Raw genomic sequence first — 8,965 nt, forward strand, 5'->3', positions numbered from 1 at the left:
CGGCCAAAAGGGCGGGAAAAAGGAGCACCGCGGTCTGTATACCAGACTGCCTGCCCGCCGGCCCGGCGGGATTTTCCGTGCGGTATGCAGCGCCGGGCACGCGGGCCGTGGGTCAGTGGCGCCGCTGGCGGGCGGGTGGCGGGCGGGCGCCGACAGGCAATGGCACGGACGCCTCTCTCTGCCGGGGACCCGCAGCCGCCGCCGTCCCGGGACTCGGGAGAGGCTCGGCCGGGAGCCGGGTGACCTTCCCAAGATGGCGGCACGAAGGGGGGGCGCAGTCGAGGCTCGCGGTCCGTTCGCTGCGCTGCCCGCACGGCGCCCCCGTGGCGGCGCCGGCCCGTCGGGGCTTTCCGCGGTGGTTCCGGTGCGGGGCTGGCGGGCTGTGGGCTCGGCAGCGCCGCGGGCGGGCGGGCGGGTTTTGGGGGGCCGCTGACGGGCACTGGCGTGGTGGCCTCTCTTCGCCGAGGTACTCAGGGTGCATCCTGTGCTGCTGGAGGGGGCTTTTGTACTGGGGAAGCTTATTTTATTTTTCCGAATGAAAATAAGCTGCCCGGTATGCCCGTGTAGGCGTCAGTAAAACGCGTGCTTTGGTAGGGAATTTAGTACTTAAAAGTAGGGGGTTTATTTGATTTAAGCGTGGATGAGTCTCCAATGACTCGATAGTCACACCAATGTCAATATTACAGCCTGGCAGGTGACCGCGTTGGAGAGAGGAGGGCGGCTGCCAGCAGGCAGCCCCCCGGGGAAAACAGGGGAGTTTCAGTGGTTTCTGGAGCCTGAGGAACAGGGAGATGCCCTGAGCTGAGCAGGAGTTAAGCGCAGTCATGCGGAGGCCTGGCTGTTGCGATTGAAGGTCGCTTGGTGAATATCGATAGTTTCTGTAGGTATTTTTATATCTATAGAAAGATAAAAAGTAAAAGTAGACTATAGAGCATTGTGCAGGAGAAGAAGAACCCTTTATGTAAGATGTGACCTGAGGGGCATCATGCCAGGCTGTCCCTTCCAGACTGGGAAGGATTCAGTGTTTTGTATGGCACGATGGAGAGTTTTGAAAAGTAAGATTTCCTCTTCGGTGCAGGTCCGATGGGTGAGGCCTGGCAGCTTGTGCACTGCCACTGTGCTACCCTGCGTGCCTCTCCTTCCCTCCCTGCTCCGCAGGCACAGCACGGGATCAGCAGGGAGAGGCGGCTCTGGCTCTGTCGTGGAGGATCCAGGAGCTCGGCGTGCGTGTCTGAGCCTGCAGCTGCGAGCCGCAGCAGGACCCAAGGTCTGCACACGCCTGTGTACAGGTACTCTCAGAAATGTTGACTGTCCTGACTGAGCCCTCAGGAGCTGGCAGTGCCAGCCTGGAGAACAAGAGTAACTTCCAGCCTTTTCTTTTGTCTCCGTGTCCAGTGTTCAGTCTAATTCCTGCTGGGCCTTTGCCCATCATGGTGTGAAATGCTTCAGGGAATAAAGGGGGGGAAAAAAGCGGGGGGAAAAGAAAAAAAGATCAAACAGTGGTCTAAACCTCAGGAGGAAGAAGACATCTGTCAGGACACACTCTTAAGAGAAATGGGATAAAGAATACTTGTTTACTAAATCTTTCGTATCTGTAGCTAGTTCAAAGACAGTCAAAGCCAGTCCTTCCCGTTAGAAGGGCAAAAGAAGAACAGAGAAGCCCTCAGCCTAAGCCATTGGAAGCAGCAGCAGCAGCTTTGTGTACTCCGGTGTGGCAGGCATTCCTGGGTTGGCTTTTTTTCTTTTGCATCTAGCACCGGTAGAGGAAAGTTCTTTGCAAGGTGATCGTTCCAGCCTTGAATTGAAATGTGAGCAAAGAGGAGCTTCCTCAGTTGGATTTGGGTTTATTCATGGCACTTGTAAACAGAGTTAAGGTGAAGATAACACGGGCAGGGAGTGTGCCGTGGGTTACCACAAGCGATAAAGGATTTTGGGACGGTGACAAGGCAGTTTCCCCTTCAACGTATTGTTTTTTTTTTTCTAGAAGAATGATGCGAGAACAGAAAAGTTGCAATGGCATTGCAGTTCCCTGCACAGAAAATAGCCAGGGAGGTGAAGCCCGGCCAAGTGGTGCCGTTCGACTGCGCCCCGACTGGGAGCATCAGGTGAGTGACGAGGACTGAGCCGCTCCCCCCCTTTAGCAAGCACACCGGCAGTGTCAAGCCGGATCACCCTTTTCCAGACCGCTGGCATGTGCTTGGGGACAATAACCTGTACTTTTCACAGCCAGGTCTTCTGAGCCACAGCACCTCCTGCTCTGCGGTGGCCACTGCTCACTGATCCCAGTGAAAACAAACTTGTGTACAGGCACTCTGCAAAACTCCCACCTTAGATGCCACTGAAGCGCAGCTTTGGCTTTTGGGCGTCTCCCCCGCAGGCCGTCCCGTGTGTCGTTTCCGCAGAGGATTCCTTGTTAGTTAATTACTTCGTTTTGTTTTTAATTTCCAAAGAATATCAGTTGACTTTTACAGCTTCTTCAGTGCTCCCCAAGCTTCATGCCACACCTAAATGCTCATCTTCGCTGCCTGAAGGTCCTTTCTGACCTGAACGATTCTATGACTTTGGTCCGTACTTCAGCTTAAGGGAAAAGCTGCACGTTGATTGGGTTTTGGAGAAAAAGATTTGAACGTCCAGCTGTGAATTGATCTTGTGTTTTGTCTTCCAGGTTCATTCCCATTGTGATCTGCAAATGGCAAATCAGGGTTGCTCTTTGTTAAAACCAAAAGCGCTCTCAGAATGTTGATGGAGGTGATGATTGCAGGGGCGATGCTTCTGGAGAATAGCTCCCCCATCTTCCCCAGGGCCTGGGCAGAGAGAGGTGGAGCTCGGAGTCCCCCCAGTCCTCCCGCGGGTGTCGGCGTCTGCAGCGCCATCGGGACGGGATCCACGGCGCAGCTCCCTCCTCCAGAGGCCGAAAGCTCAGCCTCCAGTTTCGTGCAGGGTGATCACCTTTCCAGGGCAATACAAGCACTTCCCAAGAGCAGCTGGTGAGGATGGCGCAGAAGCAAGGACAAGGGTGCAGTGAAAAGTTTGGTGCATCGATCCAGCTTCCGGACATGGTAGGGAAGACACACCGTTTGATAAAACACCAAACACGGTACTTTTCATTCTTTGTGTTTTTCTGTGCCCCCATTGTGATCACCCCTGGAAGTATTATTTTCGAAAAACATATCTAGGAGAGAAATCGTAACCTGCTTTGCGTCCTTCTGCCTGGAAGGGTTGTGACACAGGGAAGTGAGGAAGGGGCTGGCCGGGGTCAGCCTCTGCTGAGCCTCAGCTCTGGCTGCTGCTCCTGCTTCCCGGGTACAGCCAAAAGCTGTCATGATCAAAAGAGCAGGCAGCCCTTCTGTCCTGAGTCACAGGGGCCATTTCTTCCTGAGTGACTCAAGATGGGAAATCATTCTTGGAGCTTCAAAAGAAAAAAAAAAAAAAAAACCTCACGCAATCATTTCTAAGTGTGTATATATACACATAGATTTCCTTCAATGAAGAAGAAAATCTTAGAAATATCATGTCACGTCTGGCTTCCTAGAGAACATCCTTATCTCTGGGCTTCTGAAATCAAATGTCTGTGCATTTATAGAGCATTTCCCCTCTTTTTATGTGCCTCCCACAGTGATCTTCTACCCTGCCCCACGGCAAGAAGAGTTTGGTGATTTTGCTGCTCTGCTCTCTCAAGGGTGTTGCAGGCTGCGTAGCAGGGAGTGAAGCCCTTGTCGCTGCTCATCAGACACTTTCCTACAGAATTCTCCCTGCAGTGATAAAATTAGACTGGTGTTAGTGAGCTGCCAAGTAGAGCAGGTAACATTGGACAAGAATGGTTTCTGAGCTGCTGTTCACTAGCACGTGTTTCCCCTTTCCAGCGCGGTGCCGCCGCCCAAGAAAGGATTTTTGTGGGTCAGCCAGATGTGCTCCTGCCTCCCACTGAGGCTCTGAGATGGAGCCGAGTTTGCATTCCAATTTATTGCAGCAGAGGGTCACGGGAAATTTCCTCAGCTATCTCAGGCACAGAGCCATGGAAGCAAGTAAGCCTGAGCTCCTGCGTGCTTGCTGTGAGCCTTGGGACGAGTGTGCATCATTGCAGGCTTGGAATTTATTGAAATGTGCTAAGGAAACCGGCTCTGGGGGGGGAGGGAGGGAGGGAGGGAGGGGAAATCCTCTCTTCACATGTGCCAATCCTTCTCTGAAACTCATCCCGGCAGGACAGCACGAAGACTGAACGTGTAAGAAGATGTGGGGTGCAATGGAGAACCTGGCAGGAGCATCCGACGCACACGTGCACGAGTTTTGCTTTTTGCTTGGATTGAAACTCAAAAGTTGTAAGGAATTTGGGAATGAGATGGGACGTTTCAGAAGAAGAGGAAGGAGGAGAAGAAGTTGTTGTTACAGTCCTGGCAAAATCCTTTGTTCTAGCTAATAAAAGAAGTTAGTTTAAAAAAAAAAAAAAAAAAAAAAAAAAGTGTTTTTTTTTTTTCCTTGAATATTATATTCGTTGGTGGTGTATGGTGTGTTGCTTTATTTCTTGGTATTCTTAACTCTCTGTCATTGTTTTCTTTTTGAGTGAGGCTAACTTTATGGATGGGTTGGTTTGTATTTGAGTAGGATTAATTTCAGTAGGTTTCTTGAATAGACTTGGGATATTGTTGGGATTTTGGTTTTGTTTATTGGATGTATAAACAGAGAGATTTGGTAGGGCTAGCTCGGCTGCTGGAGTTTTGGGTGTTAATTTATTAGATGGCTTTTGTTAAAAGCCGTTTTAAAATTGTTGAAAGTTTTCTTAAAAAGGTCGTGGTTTAAAGGTGGTTTTTAAGAATTGATTGTATTGTTTTATGCTGTTTGTAGCTGGTGTACCAGAAGGGATATGGTGTACTTCTTGAGTGTTACGGTTTTAGCGTTCCCAAGTTCCGATTTATTTCTGGTGTGATGGGTTTTGTTTAGTTTTATCTTTGGGGACAGGGGCATTTTTATGGTGGGTTTTTATAGGCAACATTTTTTAAAATTTGGGTAGTGGTATTTTTAGTATTTTAATAGTTTAGATTTTTTATTTGTATGCTTTTAATTAGTTTTTTTTTAATTTTTAAGATAATTTTTATAGATTATTTGTTCTTATTTGTGAGTTAGCATAAAGGTGGAGCTTTGGGGGCTTTTTGTAGTAATGTTTAGGGTCAGTTGCACAGTTTTGAGTTCAGTGAGTCGGTTTGATTTATTTTTTCATGGGTTTTTGTTTTTATTAGCAGTTATTTCATTTTCAATGTGTGTTTGAGTTTTTTGGGTTTCTGAGCTACTGGTTTGGGAGGAAGTTTAGGATTGGAATGGATGGGGGGGTTTGGGCTAGTTATAGAGGGGTTTTAAAATTTATTTCCAGTTGGGTTTCTGTGAGTTTTTAATGGGGTGAAGTGTAGTGGGGCCTTTGTTCTTTGTTAGTAGCAGAAATAGGTTTTGTTTGGATGTGCTGCGATGGGACGAGCGTGCCCTGCGCGCCGGCGCTGACCGAGGCGCGTCGGGATTTCTCTGGTTCTGACGTGTCAGGTGAGTGAGTTGATATGGTTTATTAGACAGGTCAAAATAGAAATAAAAATAAATTTGAAAGGAAATCTAAAACTATAACTGTAAACATAAACATGGAAAACAGATAAATATATAAAACTATCATATAATGTATGTTATTGTGACATACTATAATATATGGAAAATAGAGTCTAATATATATACACAAATATATATAAGTAGAGATTGTAAATATAAAAATATTCACTATAGTTTAAAAGAAATTGGGGATTTTTTTTTGTTTTTATTAGGTTATAGGCTGGGTTCTTTTATAAATAGTAGAAATATAAATAATATAAAACTATAAATCCAACTATACAAATCTATAATATATCTACTGATACCTATAAATATTTAATATAACTAAATATAAGTAATATAAATATATAGTATAAAGACAGGTCTGTTCTTCAAGGCATTCTCTATACTAGATAATCTATAAATATAGTAAAAAATAGAAATGTACATGTGAATATAATGATGAAAAATGAAATTATTTTTAAACTTTTAAATACGGTTTAACCGAAGGGGTGTCTTTGGTTTTTATTTGGTTAGAGACAGGGGCTTTATTTTAAACAAGGCAAGTATTATAGAAATGTAAATCGAAATATAGAAATATATTATATAAAGATATGTAACTATAATGAAACTCTAAATGTAAACCTAAATATAAATATGTGTAAGTAATGTGAAGAGATGTAATCTAGAATATCAATAACATTATAGGGCAATTGAAATTATAAATATAAATGGGAAAATAAATACGAAAAATATTACTATAAAATATGTTAATATAATTTAAAAGAAAGGTCGTTTTTTCTTTTTATTTGGTGTGAGGCAGGGTTTTTGTTTTAAATAATATGAATATAGATATTATTGTTTGATATTTCTAAATATCGAAATATAGAAAGAAGATATGAAAATACAGATATAGAAATATAAGCTAGAAATATATATAAATAATAGGAAGAGGTGTAATATAGAACACAAATGACACCATACATTAAGATATATACGAGTATAAATATGAAAAATAAAATAAAAAATAATGAAATACATTTTAAAGGAAAGGGGTTCTTTTTGGCTTTTATTTGGGTAAAGGCAGGGGTTTAATTAGAAATAATGTAAGTGTTACAGAAGTAAAAATCTTAACCCGAAATATCTAATCAGTATATAAAAATATGTATAAAACCATAGAAATAAACCTAAGTAATGGGAACAGATGAAATCTAGAAATTCAATTTCTATCTAAATAGAAATTTGTAAGTATAAATTGTTAAATTACATGATACACCAATATATACATGATAGATATAAATGTGAATATAAATATGAAAAAATATAAAAAGTAAAATAGATACTGTTTTAAAGGAATGTTCGGGTTTGGGCTGGTTTTTGGGGGTTTTTTTGTTTTGTGTTTTTCTTTTTGTTTCTTATTGGGTGAGAGGCAGGGTTTAATTTCTTCCGGCTTATTTTTTGGCATTTCTTTCAGAGGAGTTTTCGGCGGGGGCCGCCCCTGTTCTCTCTCGCCGCCTTCCCTGCCCGCAGCCCCAAGGCGCGCGGCTGCCCCCGGCTGGGGCGCGCGGCGGTGCTGCCGCCTTGTGGGCAGAGCGCGGTACTGCAGCCCGGCACGGGCAGGCGTCCCCGCAGCCGCCATGTTGGGAGTGGCGTGCGGCGGGTGTCGCGGAGCCGCTTGACCTTCTCAAGGTGGCGGCCAAAAGGGCGGGCAAGTTGAAGACCCGCGGTCGGTCTAACCGAACTGCCTGCACGGCACCCCGGCGCCAGGGCGGCCCCGGCAGGATTTTCTGTGGCGTTTCATGTGTCCCGGACGCGGGCTGTCGGCTCAGCGGCGCGGTGGGCGGGCGCTTTTCGGCGGGTTTCTGACAGGCATCTGCGTAAACGCCTCTCTCTGCTGCTGGGGCTTCTCGCGGCCGCCATGTTGAGAGTGGCGTGTCGCGAATGTCGCGGACTTTCTCTGACCTTCTCAAGATGGCGGTGAAAAAGAAGGCCCCGCGGTCGGTCTAACCGGACTGCCTGCACAGCACCCTGACGCCTGCGCGGCCACGGCGGGATTTTTTGTGGCGTATCAAGTGCCTCGGACGCGGGCTGTGAGCTCAGGTGAGTCGCGGACGGTTGTAATTTGGCGTGTTTCTGACAGGCATCTGCGTAAACGCCTCACGGTGGGGGGGGGGGTCCTCGTTTGGCCGCCATGTTGGGAGTGGAGTGTCGCGGATGTCGCGGACTCGCTTGACCTTCTCAAGGTGGCGGCATAAAGGGCGGGAAAATCGAAGCGCGCCCCTCCCGGTAAGTCTGCCGCCTTGTGGACAGAGAGCGGTACTGCAGCCCCCCCGAGCCAGCGCCCTGCCCATCCCCAGGCGTTGGAAGCGACCGCAAAAAGGGCGCTAGAGGGATAGAGATCTGTACAAAGAGATAGAAATAGGGATCGTAAACAGAAAAATATTTAAATGTCGTTTAAAAAAAATTGGGGCTTTTTTGCTTTTTATTAGGTTATAGGCTGGAGTTTTTGAAGAGGATTATAAATATAAATAATATAAAAATATAAATCCGACTATACAAATATATACTATATATACCGATACCTGTAAATATCTAATATAAATAAATTAAACTTATAGAAATACCTATTATAAAAATACTATATCTGATAGATTAAAAGGTTTTCTCTAGACTATATATCACATCTATAAATATAACGAATAAAAATTATAAATGGACATGTAAATATAATTAGGCAGAACAAAATTATTTTTAAATCTTTAAATAGGTTGTAAATAAAGGGGTGTTTCTGGTTTTCATTTGGTTAGAGGCAAGGGTTTTATTTTAAATAATGTAAATATTTTAGAAATATTTTCTATATCTAAATAGAGAAAGATAAAATAAATGTATAAAGATATACACCTATAACTAAACGATAAATTTAAATTTAAATATGAATATATGTAAGTAATATGAAGAGGTGTCATTTAGAATATAAATAATATTAGGCGGCAAAATAATTCATTCGTATGAATGTGTATATAAATATGAAAAATGTAAATATAAAGATATGTAAATATAGGTTAAAAGAAAGGGTTCTTTTCGTTTTTATTTGGTTAGAGGCAGGGCTTTTATTTTAAATAATATGAATATAGATATTATTGTTTTCTATTTCTAAATATAGAACTATATAATCAGGATATAAATGTAGATATAAAGTATAAATCAATAGAAATAATAGGAAGAGAAGTAATAGAGAGCAGAAATAATTAATATATACATTAATATACATTTGAAATGTAAATGTGAGTCTAAATATAAAAACCATAAGTAAAAAAAAAATTAAATACAGTTAAAAAAAAGTGGTTCTTCTCGGCTTTTATTTGGTTCGAGGCAGGTTTATTTTTTTAAATAATAGAAG

The 8,965-nt window shown here is 43.7% G+C and overlaps 1 long non-coding RNA gene across 1 annotated transcript; it reads left to right on the forward strand.

Annotated features, from left to right (window-relative positions):
- Window positions 1-2,713: 2,713 nt before the first annotated feature.
- Window positions 2,714-4,429, forward strand: LOC132326983 (uncharacterized). The gene is made up of 2 exons (XR_009486405.1): window positions 2,714-3,801; window positions 4,203-4,429. It is a non-coding gene; the product is annotated as an uncharacterized LOC132326983 (long non-coding RNA).
- Window positions 4,430-8,965: the final 4,536 nt, after the last annotated feature.

This window comes from Haemorhous mexicanus, chromosome 4 (genome assembly GCF_027477595.1).
Source record: "Haemorhous mexicanus isolate bHaeMex1 chromosome 4, bHaeMex1.pri, whole genome shotgun sequence".
NCBI classification, from domain to species: domain Eukaryota; kingdom Metazoa; phylum Chordata; class Aves; order Passeriformes; family Fringillidae; genus Haemorhous; species Haemorhous mexicanus.